Consider the following 27,069-nt stretch of genomic DNA (forward strand, 5'->3'; position numbering starts at 1 on the left):
GAACAATGGCCGATTTTAAAGAGGAGATAGTTCGTACAGTCTAGATACATTCCCACAATGGGGAAAGGTAGGGCAACCAAAGCCAGAGCTTCCTGGATGACAAAATAAATAGAGAGTAAGATGAAGCAGAAAAAGGGGGCATATGACAAATATCAGGTTGATAATACAAGTGAGAACTAGGCTGAATATAGAAAGTACAGAGGAGAAGTGAAAAAGGAAGTAAAAGGGGCAAAGTGAGATTAAGAGAACAGACTGGCGGCTAACATAAAAGGGAATCCAAAAGTCTTCTATAGACATATAAATAGTAAACGGGTAGTAAGAGGAGGGGTGGGGCTGATTAGGGAACAAAAAGGAGATCTACGCATGGAGGCAGAGGGCATGGCTGAGATACTAAATGAGTACTTTGCATCTGTCTTTACCAATGAAGAAGATGCTGCTGAAATCACAGTAAAAGAGGAGGTAGTTGAGACCCTGGATAGGCTAAAAATTGATAAAGAGGAGGTACTAGAAAGGCTGGCTGTACTTAAAGTAGATAAGTCACCTGGTCTGGATGGGGTGCATCCTAGGTTGCTGAGGGAAGTAAGAGTCGAAATTGCAGAGGTGCTGGCCATAATCTTCCAATCCTCCTTCGATATGGGGCTGTGCCAAAGGACTGGAGAATTGCAAATGTTACAACCTTGTTCAAAGAAAGGGTGAAAGGATAAACCCAGCAACTTTAGGCCAGTCAGTTTAACCTCAGTGGTGGGGAAGTTTCTAGAAATGATAATCCAGGACAAAATTAATAGTCAATTGGACAATTGTGGATTAATAAAGGAAAGCCAGCACAAATTTGTTAAAGGCAAATCGTGTTTAACTAACTTGATAGAGTTTTTTGATGAGGTAACATAGAGGGTTGATGAGGGTAGTACTGTTGATGTTGTGTATATGGACTTTCAAAAGGTGTTTGTTAAAGTGCCACATAATAGGCTTGTCTGCAAAATTGAAGCCCATGGAATGAAAGGAGCAGTGGCAGCATGGATACAAAATTGGCTAAGTGACAGGAAACAGAGTAGTGTTGAACAGTTGTTTTTCGGACTGGAGGAAGGTATACAGTGGTGATCCCCGGGGGTCAGTACCAGGACCACTGCTTTTTCTGATATACATTAATGAGTTGGACTTGGGTGTACAGGGCACAATTTCAAAATTTGCAGATGACACAAAACTTGGAAGTGTAGTAAACAGTGAGGAGGATAGTAATAGACTTCAAGAGGACATAGACAAGCTGGTGGCATGGGCGGACACATGGTAGATGAAATGTAACGCAGAGTAGTGCAAAGTGATACATTTTGGCAAGAAGAATGAGGAGAGGCAATATAAACAAAATGGTACAATTCTAACGGGGGTGAAGGAACAGAGAGACCTGGAGGTATATAAGCACAAATCTTTGAAGGTGGCAGGACAGGTTGAGAAAGTGGTTAAAAAAGCATATGGGATCCTGGGCTTTATAGAGGCATAGAGTACAAAAGCAAGGACGTTATGTTGAACCTTTATAAAACATTGGTTCGGCCATAAGTGGAGTATTGTGTCCAATTCTAGGCTCCGACTTTAAGAAGGATGTGAAGGTCCTTAGAGAGGATGCAGAAAAGATTTACTAGAATGGTTCCAGAGATGAGGGACTTCAGTTATATGAATAGACTGGAGAAGTTGGGGTTGGTCTCCTTACAGCAGAGAAGGTTAAGAGGAGATTTGATAGAAGTGTTCAAAATCATGAAGGGTTTAGATAAAGTAAATAAAGAGAAACTGTTTCCGTTGGCGGAAGGGTCGAGAACCAGAGGACACAGATTTAAGGTGATTGGCAAAAGAACCAAAGGCAACCTGAGGAAAAACTTTTTTACGCAGCGAATAATTATGACCTGGAATGCGCTGCCTGAAAGGGTGGTGGATACAGATCCAATCATAGCTTTCAAAAAGGAATTGGATAAATACTTGAAGGGAAAAAATTTGCAGGGCTACAGGGAAAGAACTTGGGAATGGGACTAACTGGATTGCTCTTACAAAGAGCCGGCATGGGCTCGATGGGCTGACTGGCCTCCTTTTGTGCTGTAACCATTCTATGATTCTACATCCACCTGCACAGGCAGGCAGCACCTCAGTTTAACGTTTCATTCAAAAGTATGCTCTGGGAGTATTGCATTGTTGGAGGTGTTGTCCTTCAGATGAGAAGTTGAACTGAGGTTCTGTCTGCCTGTTCAAGTGGCTGTGAAAGATCCTACGGCACTTTTTTAAGACGAGCAGGGGAGTCCGTCTGGTATCCTGGTCAATATTTATTCCCTTAGCCATCATCACCAATAATAGATTAACTATCTCGTTGCCATTTGTGGGACCTGGTAGAGTGAAAATTGGCATCTGTATTTGCACAAGCAGCAGGAAACAGCTCAGTTAAATTTTAGCTTGTTAAACTCCAGCGGTCCCTACACCTTGGCACAGCCACCCAGCACCTAAGCTCCCTGGACTTAGTTAAGTGGGATGTGACTTTTGGGGAGAGTGTGTGCACTCCATATTTCTTAGTAGTCCAATTTGGAGATTCTTAAAATGGTGATCATCAGAAGCTTAAAAATTTCAGTATGAAAAGTAAAGTAATTTTTTAATCGCAGTGCATCAGAAACCCAGCTGACCAAAAAACCCCATCAAAACAATATAATTATCTCTACAGCTTGGCTAGACTATACCCAATAAAACATTTAATGGTTACTTTTAAGATACCAAGATATGTCATCTAACAAAGGATTTACATGGGGACGGCACTGAGCAACAAAGTTGTAAAACAATATTGTATGGTTGAAAAGAAAATCTGAGCCCATTTTATTTTGATCCAGTTTTTTGAAATTGTCGAGTTCGCACAAAAGAACGGCCACGCAGAGAGGAAAGGTGTTAATTCGTTAAGCTGTATTTAATAAAGTGAAACATTCCCCAACAATTAACAGTCCAAGAACCCTTTGGTTGATTTTATCCCACACATTCTATTCCTGCTTGAAACCAATCCCTATCCTTCCAACAAAGTGTAACAGATTTCACAAGGCAGATCTCATTAGCAAAAGAGAGCAATCATTTCGATGTGCAAAAACATTACATCACTCTAAATACGTGATTACAAAACTGAAAAAAAGGCAGTGACAATTAATACTGTGATTCTATCACGAACCCGTGGCGACTTTTGCAGATCTGCACCGGTAAAGAGTTTAATTCTGTTCTGTAAGATGAGGGAACCCCACTGTCTGGGAGGAGTGGTTGAATCCCACATGATGTCACGCAGAAAGCCAGTTTGCAGCTGCTCAGCACAGGTTTCGTGTATTACCATAGAGGGGAAAAGCAGCTCGAGATGGAATAGTAGAGCATGGAAGCAGCTGACTTTTAGGTCAACAAAATATCCGGAATGGTTTAATCCATATGTCTATTTAACCTTTTCAAAGAGGGGTAAGTGAGATTGTATTTTTAAACAAACATTTTTTTTTTCTTTCACAAACTGAATGCAAATACTTTAAACGGTAATTAAACTGTGATAATTCAGTGTTTGCCTTACATTTTGTAATTATTTCCTGTTTTGAAAAGGACAACGTTAGACAATGATATTGGAATTTGGGGGAAAATAAAAGGCGTGGTTTTGCAGCAAAACATCTGGTGGGCAGGCTATTGTTTCAGAGCACAAAGAGCGGACTAGGATAATGTATTTTAGCATCCTCTACAGAAAAGGTTTTTTGCCGTGGGGGAGCTGGGGAGCTTGCGTTTCACAAGCTTACAGTCTGTCCCTTCGATGTATCACCTTTTTATTGTAATGCCAGCTTCTATGAGTATAAACTTACCAAAATGGATAGAACACATTTGATGTTGCCATGTTTTTGTCATTCTTGAACAGAAATATTGAGCCACACAAAGCGCAACATTATGCTAAGTGAGCCAGTCAGTAAATCCTAATTGAAAGTGTTACAGGGTTTTATACCATGTATATTATGGCTTGGAGCAATGGTATAACACCAGTGATATAACATCCCTATGTATTGCTTTTAATTGTCAAATTGGTGGGAACTACTCTGCCTTATGTTGCTATGAGGTTTACTGTATTTTAACATTTTCAATTTTTTTTCAATAAGGTGTGAAAGATCCCTACTGGCAGTTTAGAATATTTATATATCAGTAAAATGTGCTTTCTGTTGTAGCAATAATAAATTAGTGCTACTGTACAAGACTCAATAGGATTGTTCTGGAAATAACTTGTGATTTAATTGACTTCCATAACTGGTGAGTGATAAAATCCTTGGTTAGTTATGCTGCAGAGTTAAGCCACCAATAGATGTCACAGATCTTCTACAAATGTTTGAACCAGCGATTAGTTTCCTGCAAGCCTAACTGGTCTCCTTTATCTTTATGGTAAAGTAGATGTACACAACAGTTCTAAATGAAAATGATTATTACTAAACACGGAAGTATCCCTCAGCTGACCACCCAGATAAAATCACTGTTATTTCTAGAACGATCTAATTGAGGGTCATGTACAGTAGTGCTAATTATATTGTTACAAAAGACAGAAGCTGTTTGTCTGTAAGAATAAAGAACTGGCACAGACACAATGGGCTGAATGGCCTCATCTTGTACTGTGCCTATGAACATATGAGAAAGCAGAGCCTCACTTGTTTTAGTTAATATCTTTAGAAGCACTGTGAATATAGGGGCTCTACCTGAGGACGGGAAGATTATTAAATGTTACTCCAGTATTTCAAAAAGAAATGAGATGGGAATTATAGGAACAGGAGTAGGCCATTCAGCCCCTCGAGCCTGCTCCACCATTCAATTAGATCATGGTTGATCTGCACCTCAACTCCATTAACCTGCCTTAGCTCAATGTTCCTTATTCCCTAATCTAACAAAAATCCATCGATCTCAGTCTTGACAGCTTCAATTGACCCAGCATCCACAGCCTTTTGGGACAGAGAATTCCAGATTTCTACTATCCTTTGTGTGAAAAAGTGCTTCCTGATTTTTTTTTCCCCCCCCTAAATAGCCTAGCTCTAATCCCCTCATTCTTGATGCCCCCATCAGAGGAAATGGTTCCTCTAATCTACGCTATTGAATCCTTTTAACATTTTAAATTCCTTGATCAGATCACCCTTCAATCTTCCATACTCAAGGGAATACAAGCCAAGTTTATGCAACCTGTTCTCTTAATTTAACCCTCTAACCCTGGTATCATTATGGACCAGTTTTTCTCATTACTGGGGAAAATGCTTGAGTTTTTATTGGATGTTATTAATATTTATGTTAAGAGCATGGAAGCCATAGAGAATAGTTAATGTAATTTCAGAAGCAAAAGGACAAGCCTCACATTTACTGGAATTCTTTGAGGAGGCAATTAAATTAGTATAGGCAGATGTCTAATAAATTAATTTACTTGCATTTTCAGAACATGTTTGATAATTTAAAGATTAAGCAAAAATCTTGCATTTGTATAATGAATCATAGAATGTTTACAGCACAGAAGGAGGCCATTTGGCCCATCGAGCCCGTGCCAAAGTAGTTTATGTACATTGAATTACGTTTTGAAGTGCAGTTACTCTTATGTAGGTAGATGCAAACTGCAAGATCCTAGCAACCTGATACAAGACCAGTTGATCAGTTTTTGCTGGTAATTGTTGAGGGAGGCATGTTGACCAGAACACAACAAGAAAGCCTCGTTTAAATAGTGACAAGGGATTTTGATGTTTGCCTGAACCATTAGAACAAATAAGCTAGGCCACAGTTTGATATCTCCTCCAAAGGACATTTGAAAGAAGTTTAGGGCTAAAGAAATTAAAGGTAAATTAACTCTTGGATTGAAAACTGGTTTGTCAACGGAAGGTAATGACAAATAAAAAGGCTGTTCTTGGGTGGTGACTAGTAGAGTTTCATAGTGAACTATTCTAGATCCCCAGCTATTAGTGATATGGAGAAGACTGCATTTACTAATGTTATGCTTAGTGTCAGTTTTTTTGAAGATGATTAAGTGAAAGGTATTTCTAGTATAAATGTATTTGCTGATGAGACCAAACTATGTGAGGGAGGTTAATACATTCAAAAATGGGGCCTTGACCAGTTTAAATGAAAATGGTAAATAGATTTCAACATGCATATATTAAAAGTAATCTATGTTTAAACAGGGAATATGAAACTTAGGTACATATTAGCAAAAGTGGAAAAAGAAATTTTGTATTATTTACATGGTATTCAATTAATATGAAGCAGTTGACAACAAGATTGATCAAGTGTTGGTTGATAACATTTGATTATAATTTGATACAGGTTATTTTAACCTTCTGCAACTTATTAGTTAGACCATATTTAGAATAGTGTGTGCAATTTTGGGCACCTTCCTTACCATGTATTGTATAGGGTTCAGACTCAATATTTAATGTTATGCAGTGGTGAGACTTACGGCCTGACTTTTCATTGGAGAAGAGAAGACTGAGAGGAGACATGATCCAGATTTTTGTCTTATTGATAGACATGAATAATTTAGATGCAAGCAAACTGTTTAGCTTGGACTACAGAACTCATAGGATTCGAGTACAAAGTTAACAAGCCTCAAGTGAGACTGGAGGTTAGAAGAAATTCCTCCTAAGCAGGCACACGCACACATGACTACTAATAAAAGGAGTCATTTCTTTGTTTAAATATTGATTTATTTTAAATTAAACAATTAGGTAAGTATCTAGCTAAGAATGGAACAGAAGATTATAGGATAGAATGAAATGTTAAATAGCAGCACAGATATCAATGTTTCTTGTGCTGCTGGGATGATAGATGAGTCATCCATAATATGCAACTGGCCGGAGTTGAATAGCGTGGGCAGGAAGATTGGAATGCAATCTCAGAATTTTGCTTGACTACCTTTGAAGGTCAGGAAGAAATTTTGCAAAACTTTATAACTTTTTAAATGTTGGTCGCCTCCCTCAGGATGTCGAGTAAGTTGAATAAATGTCATGACTGGGCAAATTATACATAGTCTGTGGACAAATGGCTTTTTCTGTTTCAGTACTTTTTGTGTCCTTAACAATATTTAATAATTATACATCAGCTTTTCCTAGTGACCTAGATGACATGGAGTTAGAAATATTACATTTAAAGCACAAACATATTGATGCACTTATTTTTCAGATGTTGTATGTCTATATGTATATGTGTGTATATGTATATATAAAATTTATTTATTTAGTGATTTGGATTGGCAGATGCTAGAAATTCATTTTGCAGCTCCATGAAGTGGTGTTAACTACATAGCAAATACTTTTCCTGAAACCCACCAGTATATGGAACATTATATTAAAAATTATTTTCTTAATCAAATGGCTTGAGAACTGTGTTCCATAAGCATGCCATATCCCTTACAACATGAAATCTGTACCTTTCACTTTCTGCCTTGTAGGGATAATATAATTCAGATCTAACATTTAACTCTGTGATAAATTTATGCTCTGAAATTATGAAGGATTTCCACTACATCTTCAACCTATCAAATATTAGCAAGTTATGTACACTTAACCAGATTCATGCAGGATAAAGCAAGTAATCAAATTTGTTTACAACTTGAATAATATACAAAAACAAAGATATGAAGCCAACACAAAAGTACAGTGCAATATCTTTTAAGTGGACATTCTAAATATTTTATATTTTAAAGAGCCAATTGCCTCAGATGCTTACTTAGTTTCTTGGCATAAAGGCATCTCCCACAATATCCCTCAAGTGAAATATTGAACAACCATCAGGAATCCAAACAGAATTAAGGAACCACAGAAATGTCCTGACTTTCATCCCCTTTAATTCCTTTGAAAAATAAAGCAATTTCATTGATGTAGATACCCAGAGTTGCTATAACAATATTACCATCAATTATGCAATTGAGAAATATTTTTAACAGAATCAGAACCCATCATATGCAACTTTCGCACATAGCAGCTAGCCATTTTAATACATGAAATAAATGGAAATCACATTTCTGTCGCACTTGAAATCATGACACATGAATGAAAATTCCCAAACACATTTAATAGCTAAATGTTGCAGGGTGCATATTTTCATACTGCTGAAATACCATGCTTTCTCACTTAAATCATGCAGTTAGGTCCCTTTTGAAATATAGGTCACAGGCTCAATCTGTCTACTACAGCAATTTAAAAGCTATTGTCCCATTCAAAAAAAATGAAAAGTTGCTATTGTCACTTTCAGAATAGCTATCTCATTTCTTTTAGAAGATCATTTTGAAATGAGAAGGAAATGGTCAACTTTTTAACCTTTGTTTAGACAAAATTACTGCTGGTGTTTTTTAATGTACCTTTAAAATAAAAGGCACAAATTTCACATTTTGAAAATCTGGTGACTTCACATTTGGCAATTATTCCCACATCATTGAATGCATTTATAAACGTCAATCAATTTATTGTACAAAAATAGCAACTTGTTTTGAATTGTAATATGTTCTGTTCTGATGTATGGAAAATAAATCCACATTTAAAGCTGAAAATAGCTAGAAGTTGTGCTTTGAACAAGATTCTGACTCATTTTAAATGAACAATACCTAGGTGATGTTGACTAAAATGGCTAGTGATTTGTATATCTAAAATGTACTTTAAATAATTTTCTTTAGTAACTGATGGCTAGAATTACTGTTAGTGAGATTAGCGATGAATGCTTAAAAAGTTTGTCTGACATTCCTCTGTCCATATTTTAATGGTAGTGTTAAACCATTTATTTTAAAATAGCAGACGGAGAATAACCTACAAACGTATTAAATATTCATCCACCAATATTGCAAAGAGCAATTTTTACTCTTAAAATGAAAACTTGAGGCTGACCTATACCAATGTGAGATTCTTATGTAGGATTAATATGACTAACACTCTATCTTGCTCCCTCAATGGCTTAGTTAGCAGAAGCCACATGCAACTAAAAAGAAAAAAATAAACCAGTAGGGGGTGTTCATTATCCTTAATGGCTATCACAGGATTAGCTAACGCAATCGCTTATCAGGTCAAATTAATTTGACCAAGTGCATTATGAGACAAGAATTCTGAATTCAGAATAAATTTCATTAACCCACCCCGCCACCAGGCTATTCTGAAATGTTACAAGTAGGGGAAAGGCAAAAAGTTTGCAAACTTAATTCTAGGCAGTATTATATTGGAAAGTAATCAGTAGCCTGAAAAATGCTGTAATTAAAGCAAGTTCAAAAGTTGCAAAATTAATTGGCTACACAACTGGAGTATTTGACAACGAAGAGAAGCAGCACAGTCGAAAATCTTCTGCAGAGCTTAATGTGGGAGACATTAGATAAAATAGGAATAGATCTTTTGCAAAAATGCATTTGACTTAATTTAATTTTTTTGTTAGTTATTTGTGATATTTTAAGTTGTCTCAGCATGGGGTGAATTTCCTCAATGTACTCCTGTGTTAAATTAATTAGTCTCCCCTTTTTTGCAAACTCTCAGACGTGCAGTACTGTACCCAATGTATTGATTACAATTAATGTACAACTGAGGAACCAATCAAAATGCACTTGTAATAATGTTGCTGAATCACTTGTTAATCTTCCAAATGAACATGTAACTGGTATAAGCAACATGATTGGCTGATATACAGTGTCAAAATAGAACTGCTTTTGCAGCTTCCAGTACAGCAGGGAGGTTGCTACAGAGCTGTGGCATCTGTTATAAACAGACAACTTCAACCACAGAGATGGCGATGCTGAGACTCCACTGATGTTAACTTTTATGTCTTTGACTTTATCTAGAGAACTATGGGGCACAGCTGCGATGTAAGCTAATATGCAGTTCACAAGTGTATCAAACTGGCCATTGTTGTATTATTCAACAGGGCCAACTCATTCATTACTTCTCCCACTGAACGAGAACAGCAGCATAACAGGACTGCCCAATTTCATTGCATTGCTGGATTTCCCCAAGTGCTGAGCATTCATGGCATCCATGTGGCCATCCAGATCCCTAGACACAATCCGTTTGCTGGATCGTGCAGGTCAATGCCTGTTTCACAGGCAGCAGTTGACAATGTTTTCATTTTCTATGCCACACTTACTTGAAAAAGAAGGCAGTCTGCCAGCATAGCTGTTCAAGGACCACAGCTGCCTTTGCAAGAAATGATTAATGACCCCGTTGCGCTGTTGTATGACCTTATTGACAGAGTGCCAAGATCAGCTATGATCTAGTTGAATGGCGGAACAGGCTTCAGGGGCTGAATGGCCTACTCTTGTTCCTATGTCCCTGTGAGAAGGAGTTATTAGGAAATCTCAACATGGCTTCTGGAAAAGAATCTCCGGTCTTACCAACCTGCTTGAATTGTTTTGAGGAAGTTACGAAGTTGGTGGATGTCAGAACCCTGGTTGATATTGTATATTTTGATTTTCAAAAAAGCCTTTGATCAGCTGCTGCACAAAAGCCAATAAATGAGGTTGGTGGGCAGATTTTGGGTTGGATAAGGAACTGGTTGCATTCTGCAGTGTGTACCATCCACAGGGATGCACTGCAGCAATTCGCCAAGGCTTCTTCGACAGCACCTCCCAAACCAGTGACCTCTACCACCTAGAAGGACAAGGGCAGCAGGCACATGGGAACAACACCACCTGCACGTTGCCCTCCAAGTCACACACAATCCCGACCTGGAAATATATCGCCGTTCCTTCATCGTCACTGGGTCAAAATCCTGGAACTCCCTTCCTAACAACACTGTGGGAGAACCTTCACCACACGGACGGCAGCGGTTCAAGAAGGCGGCTCAACACCACCTTCTCAAGGGCAATTAGGGATGGGCAATAAATGCTAGCCTCGCTAGCGACGCCCACATCCCATGAACGAATAAATTTTAAAAAATTCTTGTGGACAGAAGGTAGCTATTAAAGGTTGATTACCTGTGCCATGAGACTATTATAGGAACATAAGAACAGGAGTAGGCCATTCAGCCCCTCGTGCCTGCTCCGCCATTTGATAAGATCATGGCTGATCTGTGATCTAGCTCCATATACCTGCCTTTGGCCCATATCCCTTAATACCTTTGGTTGCCAAAAAGCTATCTATCTCATTTAAATTTAGCAATTGAGCTAGTATCAATTGCCGTTTGCGGAAGAGAGTTCCAAACATCTACCACCCTTTGTGTGTAGAAATGTTTTCTAATCTCGCTCCTGAAAGGTCTGGCTCTAATTTTTAGACTGTGCCCCCTACTCCTAGAATCCCCAACCAGCGGAAATAGTTTCTCTCTATCCACTCTATCCATTCCCCTTAATATCTTATAAACTTCGATCAGATCACCCCTTAACCTTCTAAACTCTGGAGAATACAACCCCAATTTGTGTAATCTCTCCTCGTAACTTAACCCTCGAAGTCCGGGTATCATTCTAGTAAACCTACGCTGCACTCCCTCCAAGGCCAATATGTCCTTGCGAAGGTGCGGTGCCCAGAACTGCTCACCGTACTCCAGGTGCGGTCTAACCAGGGTTTTGTATAGCTGCAGCATAACTTCTGCCCCCTTGTACTCCAGTCCTCGAGATATAAAGGCCAGCATTCCATTAGCCTTCTTGATTATTTTCTGCACCTGTTCATGACATTTCAATGATTTATGTACCTGAACCCCTAAGTCCCTTTGGACATTCACTGTTTTTAACTTTTTACCATTTAGAAAGTACCCAGTTCTATCCTTTTTTGATCCAAAGTGGATGACCTCACATTTGTCTGCATTGAATTCCATTTGCCACAGTTTTGCCCATTCACCGAATCTATCAATATCGCTTTGTAATTTTATGTTTTCATCTACACTGCTTACAATGCCACCAATCTTGTGTCATCGGCAAACTTTGATATGAGACTTTCTATGCCTTCATCTAAGTCGTTAATAAATATTGTGAATAATTGAGGCCCCTGCAGGACTCCACTAGTCACATCCTGCCAATGTGAATACTTGCCCATTATCCCTACTCTCTGTCGCCTTTCGTTCAGACAATTTCCTAACCAAGTCCGTACTTTTCCCTCGATTCCATGGGCTTCTAACTTAGCTAACAGTCTCTTATGTGGGACCTTATCAAATGCCTTCTGGAAGTCCATATAAATAACATCCAGTGACATTCCCATTTCCACTACTTTAGTCACCTCTTCAAAAAATTCAATCAGGTTTGTCAGGCACGACCTACCTTTCACAAATCCATGCTGGCTCTCCCTGATTAACTGAAAATTCTCAAGGTGTTCAGTCACCCTATCCTTAATTATAGACTCCAGCAATTTCCCCACAACAGATGTTAGGCTAACTGGTCTATAATTCCCTGGTTTCCTCTCTCTCCTTTCTTAAAAAGCAGAGTGATATGTGCAATTTTCCAATCTAGAGGGACAGTTCCTGAATCTAGAGAACTTTGAAAGATTATAGTTAGGGCATCTGCAATGTGCTCACCTACTTCCTTTAAAACCCTGGGATGGAAACAATCTGGTCCTGGGGATTTGTCACTCTTTAGTGCTATTATTTTCTTCATTACTGTTGCTTTACTTATGTTAATTTTATCGAGTCCCTGTCCCCGATTCAATATTAGTTTTCTTGGGATTTCCGGCATGCTATCCTCTTTTTCTACTGTAAATACTGATGCAAAGTAATCATTCAACATGTCTGCCATTTCCCCATTGTCAATGACAGTATCCCCACTTTCAGTTTTTAAGGGGCCAACACTGCTCCTGACCACCCTCTTTTTCCTAATATAACTATAAAAGTTCTTCGTATTGGTTTTGATATCCCTTGCAAGTTTCTTTTCATACTCTCTTTTTGTAGCTCTTACTTTTGTGACCCTTTGTTGATCTTTGTATCTTTCCCATTCACCAGGATCTGTGCTATTTTTTGCCTTTTTGTATGCCCTTTCGTTATGTCTTATACTGTCCCTTACCTCTTTAGTTGTCCATGGCTGTTTTTTTTGGCAAGTAGAGTTCTTGCCCCTCAGGGGTATAAACCAGTTCTGTATCTCGTTAAATGTTTCTTTAAACATTTCCCACTGATCATCAGTCGTTTTACCCATTAACAGATTTGCCCAGTTTACTGTGGACAGTCTCTGTCTCATCCCATTGAAGTTGGACTGACCCAAGTCTAGAATCTTAGCAGCTGATTCACTTTTTTCCCTTTCAAGCACTACATTGAACTCGATCATGTTATGATCGCTATTGGATAGATGTTCACGCACAGTTAAGCTGTTAACTAAATCTGGTTCATTACTCATTACTAAATCTAGTATGGCTTGCCCCCTTGTTGCCTCTAGTACATACTGCTGTAGAAAACTATCCCGGACACACTCAAGAAATTCACTATCTTTCTGACAGTTGCTAGTCTGCTTTCCCCAATCTATGTGAAGGTTAAAGTCCCCCATTAAGACCACTATGCCTTTCTTACACGCTTGTCTAATCTCTGCATTTATGCAATCTAGCACTTCAAAGCTGCTGCCAGGCCTCCTATACACAACTCCCACTATAGTCTTAGATCCTTTCCTATTTCTCAATTCAACCCATAAGGTCTCTGTTGGCTGATTACCCCTCGTTATATCCTCCTTTTATCATTGAAGTGATTTCATCTCTAATCACTCAGGCTACTCCTCCCCCTCTTCCATTTTCCGTATCTCTCCTGTAGACCTTATAACCCGGTATAATTAGTTCCCAATCCTGACCATCCTGCAGCCATGTCTCAGTAATAGCTATCATGTCATTCCCTCCAATTTGAATTTGAACCTGTAGTTCATTTAATTTATTCCTTATACTCCGTGCATTTGTATATAGAACTTTTAGTTGGGCCACACACCCTAGTCTGACCTTCAGCTTTGATGCTGGGATAATCGCCTTACGCCTTCTAGTTTTCACTTGATCTGTAGTGTCTAAAGTACACTTTCTTTCCGCTGCTCTACTCTTTTCCCTTTCACTTGTTGTTGAACAACTGTTTGTACTATTTGCATTGTAAATTTCCCCTGGGCCTTCCCCTCTCTTGCTGCTCTCAACTTTACTCCCTTCTGACTCCCCGCTCAGATTCCCATCCCCCTGCCACTCTAGTTTAAACCTTCCCCAACAGCACTAGCAAACACCCCCGCGAGGACATTGGTCCCGGTCCTGCTCGGGTGTAACCCATCTCTCTTGTACAGGTCCCACCTTCCCCAGAACCGGTCTCAATGCCCCAGGAATCTAAATCCCTCCCTCCTACACCATCCCTGCAGCCACGCATTCATCCTGTCTATTCTCCTGTTCCTATACTCACCAGCACGTGGCACTGGTAGTAATCCTGAGATCACTACCTTTGAGGTCCTGCTTTTTAATTTATCTCCTAACTCCTTGAATTCTCCTTGCAGGAACTCATCCCTTTTTTTACCTATGTCGGTACCGATATGGACCACGACTACTGGCTGTTCACCCTCCCCCTCCAGAATGCCCTGCAGCCGTTCCGTGACATCCTTGACCCTAGCACCAGGGAGGCAACATACCATCCCGCAGAAACGCCTATCTGTTCCCCTTACAATTGAATCCCCTATCACTATAGCCCTGCCACTCTTCTTCCTCCCCTCCTGTGCAGCAGAGCCACCCATGGTGCCACGAACTTGGCTCTTGCTGCTTTCCCCTGATAAGCCATCTCCCCCAACAGTATGCAAAGCAGAATATCTGTTTGAGAGGGAGATGGCCCCGGGGGACTCCTGCTTTACCTGCCTGGTCTTTTTACTCTGCCTGGCGGTCACCCATTTCCTTTCTGCCTGCGTAATCTTTACCTGCGGTGTGACCACCTCACTGAACGTGCTATCCACGATAGTCTCAGCATCGCGGATGCTCCACGGTGAATCCACCCGCAGCTCCAGCTCTGAAATGCGGCTTGCCAGTAGCTGCAGCTGGACACACTTCCTGCACACATGGTCACCAGGGACACTGGTAGTGTCCATGACTTCCCACATAGTGCAGGAGGAGCATATCACAGGTGCGAGCTCTGCTGCCATGACTTGCCTTAGATTTACCCTGCGTTCACCTCTCAGACTCTCCTCCCGCTCTCGGTCTCTCCTTTTATACTGTCCTCACCTCTCGGACTCTCCTGCCTCACCTGCGACGTCGCACAGTAGTTGTCTCTTGTTGCAGGTCTGCTGCTGCTTCTATCCCCACTCTCAGTCTTCTGCTGTTCAGGTCCGCCGCCACTCTGCGGAAAAAGTTAGGAAAAGCAAGGCAAAGCAGCACCTCCTTCCCCCACTTCACCGAACTCCCACACTTACCAAACTCTGAAGTGTTCACTCTGTGTTCCGCTGCACTCTGTGCTCCGTTAGCACTAACAGGCCCCTGTTTTTCTGTACAAAAGTAAATAGTGTTGAGAAGTATTGCCGGGATAATTAAATACAAAATGTGAAATCTCTATATAACACCTTGGTCAGGCATCACCTAAAATACTGTGTTCAGTTTTGCCACCACCTCATATAGAGGCCCTGGAAAGGGTTCAGAATAGGGCCATCAGATTGGTACCTAACTTAAAGCCCAGCATTACCACTGTAGGCTTAGAGAGCTGGGGCTTTTTACTCTTTTTTAAAAAAAAAACTCCTTAATTTGTCCTGCAATAAGTATCATTCTTAGTCTGAGTGTGGGCAGGCAACCAATTGCAAAGCAATTGACAATGCTGCTCTTAAATATAATTTTCTGAGGTGCTCCAGAATGATGTGCATTGGCTTTCCGTCGCATTTTTCTTGCCTCACCCTTTCATTTTGGGATGGCTGAAACTGGCAACTTTCCTCGTGGAGAATCCCCAAAGAACTTGTGTAACACAATCACAAATCTTTCATCACAAAACAATACCACATTGTATTATGCTTCTGTTACAGGTTATTTTTATTCAGACACACTATCATATGCCTTTGTTGTACTGCTAACTGAAGTTTTGTGAGAAAAACATGTTTTTCTTGCTTTTGGTTAAAGATTGTTAAAAGCATCAACAAAACTGTGTCTGTGTAATTGTCAATCTTCAGCTAAAGATTGCTTATGAGATACCATGGGGGTAATTTTAACCCCCAAGAACAGGTGGTTTGGGGGCGGGTGGGCAGTAAAAATAGTTTTTGGAGTGGGACTGCATCCCGGCTCCAACACACCCACTTCCAGGTTTGACCCAGGTGTATTAGGATGCGCGCATGGGCAACAGACATCTGGAAGTCCTGCTGACACTTAAAGCTGGCAGGCCAATACTTAAAGGGGCAATATACCTCATTGTGATAGTTGAGGTACTTAACTTTTTCTGTATTACAAATGTAAAATAAATTTCACCTAACCTGTTCAGGTTTCCCATCGCTTCTGATTCATGTCAGGGTGAAAGCAGGTGGGAAGGGCCAGATCCATGAGGTGAGTGCCTTTATTGCATTGCTTGTGGACCAGGTGGAGCAAGAGTGCTTCATCCAGGCCCAACAAGCTCACCTTTCTGATCGGACCCCGCAATTGATCTCCCCCCTTCTCTTTTTTTTTTCCCCCTCCGATGGTGAAACTCTTCCTCCTCCCCCCTCAATGGTGGACCTCTCTCTTCCACCACCACCCCCCCCCCACCCCGAGACTTCCCCAGTCTTTTCTTCTCATATTTTTCTTTAATTTTGCTGTTTAAACTTTAGTCTTGTTATTTCTAAATGATATACTCTATTTTAACTATTCTGTTTTTCTTTTGAATCATTAAAAAGGATTTACAGCCCATTCACGCATGCTCCTTCCTTCCCTTCCACTCCCCCCTCCCTCCCAACAAGCAGTCAATCTGGCTGCCTGATGTATGGGAAACCTGGAAGCACAAATACTTACCTTCCATTGAGTTGCAATCACAGATTGCGACGCACTCAATTCACTTCTGGGTTTCCCACACGAATATCCATCCACCTGCTCAATTCTCGGCTCCATGCTAAAACCATGCCCATGAGTCCTGAATGATCTTTGCTTTTGAGGTGCCAGGGTAAAGGAAATAATGGAGCAAGTGGAGAAGATTCAGGATATACAGAGTGAGCAGCCTGAAGCTTTAGTTTGGTTTGATTGGGAACTTTGGCATAGGGAATATAGGAAAATAGGAACAAGAGTAGACCATTCAGCCCCTAGAACCTGTTCCACCATTCTATTAGATCATGGCTGATCTGTATTGGGATGGAATTTTAAAAAGAGAACTTTAAGGGTTAGGTGTTAGATGAAAAAGCAAGACAACCAGGATAGTAATTTCAGTATTACTTCCAGTGTCACATGCTGAGCCAGATAAGGAGAAACAGATTAGATACATCAACATGTGGTATCAAAGGGAGGGTTTCAGATTTCTACGGCATTGAGATAAGTTCTGGGGCAGGAGGAAGCTCCATAGAATGGGCTGGGCTTCACCTAATCTCAGAGTGTGTGTGTGTGTGTGTGCGTATAAAAGCATTACAAATAAGTTGAGGGAATTAGAGACACTAATTATAATGGAGGGACATGATGTTGATATATTTTGCTCCCTGTCTTACCACAGTTGAAGTCAAAAATTTTGGCTTTAACCTGGGCAAAACTGAGAACTAAATATTTCCTGCTACAAAATTTTGAGGAGTCATGAAGAAGGAAAGAAAGGAGGGTAGGTGGTTGTGTTAATTAGGTTCAGTTACAGCCATAGAATTGAAAGTTCTTAATGATGGTGATGCTAAAAGTCTACTCAGGTTGACTTAAAAAATATTAAGGAATATGTTACCATATTGGGAGTACAATTGTAGACCACCAAAAAGTAGGGACGAATTTGAGGCTGAGACTTGTAGACATTTGAGAGAGTTTACCCAGTAGTAACAGAGTTGTAATAATGGGGTACTTCTATCCTAGGGTAAGACAAAAGTTAGTGGTCAGAATGAGGAAGGGTTCTTAGAATGTATCCAAGCCTGTTTCCTTAATCAGTATGTTGCATGTCCAACAAGGAAAGATGCAGTGCTAGATCTGGTCTGGGTAACAAAGCAGGACAAGTAACTTGAAGATAGGAGAAGACTTGGAAAATAATAACCATAACCTAATTACATTCACATTGAAAATCAATGAAGAAAAAGAGCATCTTAAGATAAACATGTTGCCCTGGAAATTGGTAAATTTCAGTGAAAGAGCACTTGGCCCTGATTAATTGATTGGAAGAAATGGCAGATCGAACAGCAGGCCAGCATATGTAAATATGGGATGGATAAGGTACAGATCAATTACATTCCCACTGGGAGTAAAAGGGTTCCATCAAAGGCAGGAGTTACATGGATAAATAGAGAAGCTAGAACAAAATTATTTCTTTTTAAAAAAAGGCTTATGATAAATACAGAAAACTGAGAAACATAAAAAATGCAGATGGGAAGGAAAAATGGAGATTGGGAAGGCTAAGAGAGAATATGAAAGAAGGCTGGCAATCAGTATGTAGGAAATTGCAAAGGCTTTTATACGTATGTAAGAAGTAAGTGGATAGTCAAAGAAGCAGGGGGACCACTTCCAGATGACTGAATTTTCTTTTACTTGGCCATGAGGACATGCCAGTGTTACAAATTTTGGGTCTGCCTTAACTATTCTCTTGGGTACAGCGTGTTAGTCACTCCCATAAATGGTATGAGCACCTTATTTTCAGGTGTGCCCATACTGTCCATATCTAAATATATGATAGCATGTCCCAAAACACTTTAAGCCAACAAAGTGTAGTCACTGTTGTCGTGTAGGGAAATGCGGCAGCCAGTTTGCGCACAGCAAGGCCCCGCAAACAGCAATGAGATAATGACCAGATAATCTGATTGTGATGTTGATGCAGGGATAAATTTTGGCCAGAACACCGAGGAGAACTCCCATGCTCATCTTTGAATAGTGTCACGGGATCGTCTACATCCAATGAGAGAATAGATTAACCTCTCATCCGAAAGACGGCACCTCCGATAGTGCAGCTCCCCCTCATGACTACCATGAAATATCAGCCCAGATTTTGTGCTCAAGTCTCTGGGGAGGAACTTGAACCAATAACCTTCTATGAGGCGAGATGCTACCACTGAGCCAATGCTGACACATGTGAAATGAGAGCAGATTCAAATTTTTTTTTTTATTTGTTCATGGGATGTGGGCGTCGCTGGCGAGGCCAGCATTTATTGCCCATCCCTAATTGCCCTTGAGAAGGTGGTGGTGCACCACCTTCTTGAACCGCTGCAGTCCGTGTGGTGAAGGTTCTCCCACAGTGCTGTTAGGAAGGGAGTTCCAGGATTTTGACCCAGCGACGATGAAGGAACGGCGATACATTTCCAAGTCGGGATGGTGTGTGACTTGGAGGGGAACGTGCAGGTGGTGTTGTTCCCCCCCCATGTGCCTGCTACTCTTGTCCTTCTAGGTGGTAGAGGTTGCGGGTTTGGGAGGTGCTGTCGAAGAAGCCTTGGCGAGTTGCTGCAGTGCTTCCTGTGGATGGTACACACTGCAGCCACTGTGCGCCGGTGGTGAAGGGCGTGAATGTTTAGGGTGGTGGATGCGGTGCCAATCAAGCGTCTGTTTGTCCTGGATGGTGTCGAGCTTCTTGAGTGTTGTTGGAGCTGCACTCATCCAGGCAAGTGGAGAGTATTCCATCACACTCCTGACTTGTGCCTTGCAGTTGGTAGAAAGGCTTTGGAGAGTCAAGAGGTGTGTCACTCGCTGCAGAATACCCAGCCTCTGACCTGCTCTTGTAGCCACAGTATTTATATAGCTGGTCCAGTTAAGTTTCTGGTCAATGGTGACCCCAGGATTGACCCCAGGATGTAGACTCTCTGTTGTTGGAGATGGTCATTGCCCGGCACTTGTCTGGCACAAATGTTACTTGCCACTTATGAGCCCAAGCCTGGATGTTGTCCAGGTCTTGCTGCATGCGGGCTCGGACTGCTTCATTATTTGAGGGGTTGCGAATGGAACTGAACACTGTGCAATCTTCAGCAAACGTCCCCATTTCTGACCTTATGATGGAGGGAAGGTCATTGATGAAGCAGCTGAAGATGGTTGGGCCTAGGACACTGCCCTGAGGAACTCCTGCAGCAATGTCCTGGGGTTGAGATGATTGACCTCCAACAACCACTACCATCTTCCTTTGTGCTAGGTATGACTCCAGCCTGATTCCCATTGACTTCAATTTTACTAGGGCTCCTTGGTGCCACACTCTGTCAAATGCTGCCTTGATGTCAAGGCCAGTCACTCTCACCTCACCTCTGGAATTCAGCTCTTTTGTCCATGTTTGGACCAAGGCTGTACTGAGGTCTGGAGCCGAGTGGTCCTGGCGGAACCCAAACTGAGCATCGGTGAGCAGGTTATTGGTGAGTAAGTGCTGCTTGATAGCACTGTCGACGACCCCTTCCATCGCTTTGCTGATGATTGAGAGTAGACTGATGGGGCGGTAATTGGCCGGATTGGATTTGTCCTGCTTTTTGTGGACAGGACGTACCTGGGCAATTGTAAACTGCTTTATTTTACAGACACAAAATTCATGTACAGAGTATCAGATGTAATCAAATTTTACATTGATTCAGCTAACTATTGAATCCTCATTTGAGAAGAAGAAAAATAATAAAAATATGCCACACTATCCCTATTAGCAAGCTTGCTTATCATTTTCTGGTCAGCCTTCTCTTTCTGACTGGTTCTGGGCTTGAAATGAATGAGTCTCCCCTCCCTAGGTCAGGTTTCCTCCCCAGACCTTGCTGGCTGACTGACCATGTGTCCCTTTTGTCCCTTTCGCACTCTGTCCCAGACAGTGTGAGGGCAGTTTCTCTGACTTCTATTCAGTGGTTTGCCAGTAGGCCATCAATAAAACCAGCTCCCTCTTCCCCCTGCTCCTTGAGGTACAGGTTCAAAGAAAATATCTGCTATTCTCAAAATGAACAGGGATCATCCTAGTTTAATGGGCCTGTATGAGATAGTTGACCCTCATTGTGTCAGTTTGAAGTAGACAATAAGCCATAACATTCCACAAACTGGCCTACCCAGCTTTGATGCACAATTTCAATGCTTGTAGCTTCTTTTTAAACCTATGTGAATTCACTTTGTTTTAAAACACAACAGTTAAACATAACTCATTCGTATATCCTTATTGTGAAGAGAAAAATAATCAAAAATCCTGAAAAGTAACAGCTAAACAAATAAGTTTGTGCTTCATCTTTTTACAGAGGAAGGTGAAAGTAGCACTGTAGAAGTACCTGAGGAGAATGTGGAAAAAGACTACTAGACTTAAACTTTCGAAACAGCAGTGCATTTAAAAAGTCAAAGGGGCTAAAGTAGAAAAGGGTCAGCTGGTATGCCTCCCAGAATACTTGAGTTTGGGGAGGGCATAATATAGGCACTAACCATAAATGTCCTGTCATCTTTGGAAATGGACTGGAGGGTGTCAAATGCTACACCTCTCTTCAAAAAAAGGATAAACTAGGAAATTATAGAATAATTCATTACTATTCCCTTTTATTGTGTAAAAAAACCTTGTACCTATAATAAATTGAATTAATAAACACATAAGCTAATCAAGAGCAGAACATGGATTTGGAAAGGGCAGGTCATGCTGGACTAATTTAGAAATGTATTTTTGAAGAAACATTGAAGTACACTGTGTATAGATAGACCGAATGTGATGTATGACTTTTCAGAAGGCACATAGCATTAAAGTGAATGTAGATGCATTGGTATAATATTGTAGTCCTTGTGACACTGGAATAGCAAGCAAGGTGCCATGAAATCCAACTGTGGCAAGTTGTGAAATTGAATTCAATAAATCTGGTAATTTGTCGACTAGCACCAGAAAATGACTAGGAAAGCTGCTGCCTTTTAAAAAGCAAACTGGTTCACTGTTGTCCTTCAGGGAAGGGAATCTGCCACCGTACCTGGTCTGGCCTACATGTGACTCCATTCCCACACTATGTGGTTGATTCTTAATGCCCTTGGGGATGGCAATAAATGTTGCTTTGCCAGTGCCATCTACATCCCAAGATCAAATTTTTAAAAATGGATGGAGATTAGGTTAGAGGAAAGAAAACAAAGAACAGGTTAATGTGTTTTGATTGGCAGGTGTGGCTAATGGTGTGGTCTTTTGTTTTCAGTTTATATAAATGATTTGGACAGTGGCACAAGAGGAATGATATATCAAAGTATGCTGATAATACCAAATTAGGGTGTGCTGGCAATCTGTGGGGAAGAATGCAGGAAAGTGCAGCAGGACATGGACAGTTTAACAGAATAGGCAGATAGTGCAGTTCACAGCAGAGAAATATGAAGCAGTATGTTTTGGCAAAAAGAATAGTGAATGGAATATATCCTAACTGTTAGAATTCAGAACAGAATGGATGAGCAGAGAGATATAGGAGTGTAGATACATGGATCTTTTAAGATGGGAATGCAGCTAGAAAAGATGACTATAAAAGGTAAATGGGTTCTGGGTTTTATATATAGGGCATTGAACATAAATGCAAGAAAGTGATGTTGAATTTGTACAAGACATTGGTTAGACCACAGTTGGAGTTTTGCACGCAGTTCTGATCAATCCATTGTGGGATGGATATTTGAGTATGATAAAGAGTCTTCGGAATCATACCAAGAATGAAAGATTATTGTTAGGAAGAAGGGCTAGAAAAATTGAACATTTTTTCCATTGGAACAGAAAAGGCTATGGGGGCATCTAATAGAGGTTGCAAAGCTATGAAATTTAATAGTGAAGGATTTTCACTGGTTGATGAATCAGTGAATAGGGGACATAGACTGAGGGTTTCCATTAGAAGAATGAAGGAGGAAGTTGGAAGAATTTTTTTCAGTTGTTGGAATATGGAATACTTTATCATAAGGCAGGGATTATGGGCATGATTTTAACATTGAACAATGGGTGGGTCACACCTATTTCAGACCCGCCCCCAACCTGCCCATTTCCGGTTGTCACCAGGGCGGGATGTGGGGTGGGCAACCAGCCCGCTCCCAGGAGGCTGCGGGCCTCCATTTCTTTTTACAGATTTTGCAATTTTAACCTCTGGGGGCTGGGATTCCTAAGCATTCTCCTTTTCTGGCACAGTTTGTGTGCAGAGGAGCAGGAGTGCTGCCCCCAGTCCCATCAGGCTTACCTGCAGTGACCCACCCCACCGTGATTGTGGACCCGCGATGACCCCCAATCCCAATTACCAACCCCCCCCCCCGTGACTGACCCCAATCCCTCCCCCCATGACTGACTCCACCCCCTCATGCCCAACGGTGCCCCCATGCCCCCAGTGCTTCTTCCCCCCCCCCCCATCCCCATCCATACAATCAAAGACTTACCTGAAGTCTTACCTTTTCACCTCCTCTCCCTGGCTGCTGTCCCGTCTGACTGAGGCCAGCCTGTCAATCAAGCTGGCCAGTCGGAGGGCAAATTGACAAAAAAAAATAAAAGACGTCCTTAAATCAAAATCGTAAGGACGTCGGTCCTCAACTTGACCGCCCTGCCCCCTTCCCAGCTTGGGGTCAAAATCATGCCCTGTAACATCATTTGGAAGGGTTTTGAATAAGTATTTGGAAAGGAAGAATATAAATGGGTAAGGGGAAAGGGCAAGAAAATGTAATTAAAGGAGATAGGTTCATTTTAAAAACTAGAACTGGCATAGGTGTGGTGGGTCAAACGGCTTCGTTCTGTGCTGCTATTCCTATGATTCCATGAAGAATAGCCATTTGGGTGAGGCTGTGAAACCATATCCCACCGTGTTTGTGTTTTCAAAAGAGGAGGAGAAAAAGGTATAATTTTTTCTTGTAAATGTATCACCAATTTATTACAGCTTTACAGCACTTAGCATCATTAGTATTTTGTTTACCAGCCTAGGCTTTTATATTAGTGCCAGCTGAGTTCAGACTTTTCAATTAGTAAAAAGGATCCTTCCAGGGCCTAATCAATATATATTTCGGTGTTACCTAATACTTGTGTGAAGATTGTTTCATTTAGGTGTTTTCCTTTTTTCTGACTGCTGTAATGTGAAGGAGTTAGTTCATTGGTCTATCTATTTATCTATAAAGATGGTAACATATATGATCCCAGAATCCATACATAACTCTCAAAGAGAACTTGTGCCTTATTAAATTAATGAAGCGCATCCTGATATTGAAAAATTAGACAATCAAATTGAGTTCTGGAGGCATTAATGACTTTTTCCTGCAGTCTTCAGTTTGGATGTTCTTACATTCTATTTCAGATTACTCTAGCTTTTCTGGCACACTAAGCAAAATAAGAAAGCAAAATGTTAGTGTACTGCAAGTGAATTGTGGTGCATTGTATTTTATGATGGTGAAATTTTGAGGTTAGCGTTGGGCAACAAAACCGTCAAGTTAATAATTGTCATTATCAGAATTATTTACTTCTAGTTTTAATTTATAATTATTTAAGAACAAGGGGGGAAAGTTGAAAGACCTTTTTTCATGTAGAGGGTTATGAGAACATGGAATGTCTTATGACAAGTGGCTGTTGTGGCAGAGACAATAACATGATTTAAAAGATAATTAGATAAGTATTTGAAAAGGAAGAATATAAGAGTATTCGAGAAAGGGCAGGGAAATGGAATTAGATGGCTCCAGTTGAACAGGCACGATGAACGGAATGACCATCCTTCCTGCTGTAATTTCTGTGATTTTTAATTTCAACAGAAATAGTACCAAGGAATCCCACAATTTTTGATAAATTACTCAAACCTAATTATTCAAAATGTAAATACATGTATTGTCCAAATTCTTAGTTATTTTACTTTACATCACTGATTTGTGAAGTAATGGTACCACGCATTGACTGGGGCTATTTTTGAAAGATCCTGGCATGAGGCACGTACAGCTACAGTGTGTGATAAATGAGTCATCAAATGCACCCACCACTTTAGCTCATCTCAATCCTATTGCACCAAAGTTTCAACAATTACTAAAGCTGCAACTAAAAAAAAATTACACAGGGAAAGTAAACCAAAGTAAAATCTTACATTTAAGCACTTAGGCGACACATGCTCATCAATGCCAGATAGAAAGTCTAAAACACTAGATTCCATCCATGGTGGATAAAACTCCACAAGCTTCAAAACCAGTATATTAAGATTTTTTTTTGAAAACAAAATGAATACATGGTTGACTCCTGAGTATAGTGTCAAGCATTTGAGATTGTCATCTGCATAATTAATTTATCAATTTGTTGGTTTTGTGATATTTGCTACTGATTTAAAATTTGTAAATTGTGGAGTGTGCTGTAGATCTTGAGGTAAATTTTAACCCCCAAGAATTGGTGGGTTGGGGTGAGTGGGCAGTGAAGATACTCAGTTTTTGGAGCTTAAAGCATTTAAGCTGGCGGGTTGATGTTTAAAGGGCCAATTTAGGCATTTGAACCACTGAAGACGATTAACGTTTTGTTTATTGAGTTACACAAACCATTTTAACTTCTCCTGAAAGTGTCTCGTGTGGCCTCTGAAAAGCGCCATGGAAATGGAGGCGAGTTGCAGCCGACCCTCATTTGGACCTTTTAAGCTAGTGATTGACACGTGAATAAAAGGTGAGTTTTTGCTGCAGGGCACTCAGTTCTGTCAGACAAACCTTTGGCTGGGAGTTCTTTTGTGTTTAGACTGAGATTTCTTTGTTCACACTCAGAATTCTTGTGCTCAGACATATTTATCTACATTTTGGAGCCCCTCAAACTGACAACATCAGGATAGGGGACGCAATGGATCTATTCAACATTGCATCTGAGGAGGAGGCGCCACATCACCATCCGCAGCAGTTATGGCATGTAGATCTGGGAGTTGCAGGTGCAGAAGAGCAGAGAGTGGACCAAGGGAGGGGCCAACATCGCTGGAGACACTACCCACATGAGAGGGTATACAGGCAGAGGCTAAGCTTCCTAGACCTCTCTCTGAGGAACGGTGCCTATGCAGGCTCAAATTGAGTTGCCAGGTGGTCGCAGACATCTGCAGGCTTCTTCATGCCGAGTCCAACATCCCAGCCCTCTTCCACGCACAAGACAGACTTAAGGGCTGGCTCCTTGGAGACAAGGGATATCTCCTGCAGACGTGGCTCATGACACTTGTTAGAAACCCCACCAATGAGGCAGAGCAGTACAACTACAGTCCCATCACCACCAGGTCTGTTATTGAACAAGCCATAGGAATGCTGAAGATGCGCTTCAGGTGCCTGGATCAATCTGGGGAGCCCTTCAGTACTCACCAGTGAGGGTGTGCAGAATAATAGTTATGTGTTGCGTCCTGCATGACATCACTCAGCAGAGAGGGTTACAGGTGGAGGAGCTCAAATGCGCTCATGAAGCATCCTCATCTGGCAGTAACATTGAAGAAGATGAGAAGGAAAATGAAGATGGGGAACCCATCGCCAGAAAAGCGGTGCACATTGCTGCCCTTGATGCTGGGGATTCCCTCATCTCTAACAGAAAAGGGCTGAAATGGAGCTCCTACTGAAGAATCTCCTTCTTCCATGTCACATGCATCCTCATCAATCCTTGAAGGCCCTGGAAGAGAACATAAAGCAATATTAAGAATCATCGCAGAAGTTTCGAATGAGCATATTGAGGTGTGCAACAGTTCAATCATTGATAACATCATTTTATGATGTGTGTGAAGGATGTTAAAGTTTTGTCACCAGCCGTTTGCAGGTTGCCGGTCTCTCATCTCCAATGACTAGGCCGCCTCCTCTGCATCTATCAGGGGCGCTATTTGTGGTGGCCCCCCTCCAGACCTACTCTCCTGCATTTTGCGCTCTCTTCTCCTACAAGGGGAGAAAGAACAGACATGTGAGGGTGACGGGTCACCTGATGGATGCATTGCTTTGGGTGAGGTTGCCAATGAAGCAGATGCATCAGACAGTGAGTATGAAATGGATTCATCACATTGCATCAGGATTGGGGTGAGTGGGAGTGGTAGGTTCACAAATGGGGGGGCGGGGGGTGTGATGAAGTGCATAGAAAGTGAAGGTAAGTTGATAATGAGACTTAGGTGGGTGTGAAGAGTGATGTGATGGAGTAGGCTTGCCAAGACACAGTGGGGGATGGGAGGGCAGGCAATGTACACCACAGGATGTATGTGAATCAGTAACTACTCACTTTTTC

The 27,069-nt window shown here is 41.2% G+C and overlaps 1 protein-coding gene across 1 annotated transcript in view; it reads left to right on the top strand.

The window, feature by feature from the left end:
• Positions 1 to 3,330: 3,330 nt before the first annotated feature.
• The window catches only part of pkia (cAMP-dependent protein kinase inhibitor alpha), an 82,926-nt gene continuing 59,187 nt past the window's right edge, over positions 3,331 to 27,069 (top strand). Inside the window, exon 1 of the mRNA XM_067980621.1 lies at positions 3,331 to 3,453. The gene's annotated coding sequence lies outside the window, so the exon portion shown is untranslated. The remainder of the gene's footprint in view (positions 3,454 to 27,069) is intronic.

The sequence above is a fragment of the Heptranchias perlo genome, chromosome 3 (genome assembly GCF_035084215.1).
Source record: "Heptranchias perlo isolate sHepPer1 chromosome 3, sHepPer1.hap1, whole genome shotgun sequence".
Lineage (NCBI taxonomy): Eukaryota > Metazoa > Chordata > Chondrichthyes > Hexanchiformes > Hexanchidae > Heptranchias > Heptranchias perlo.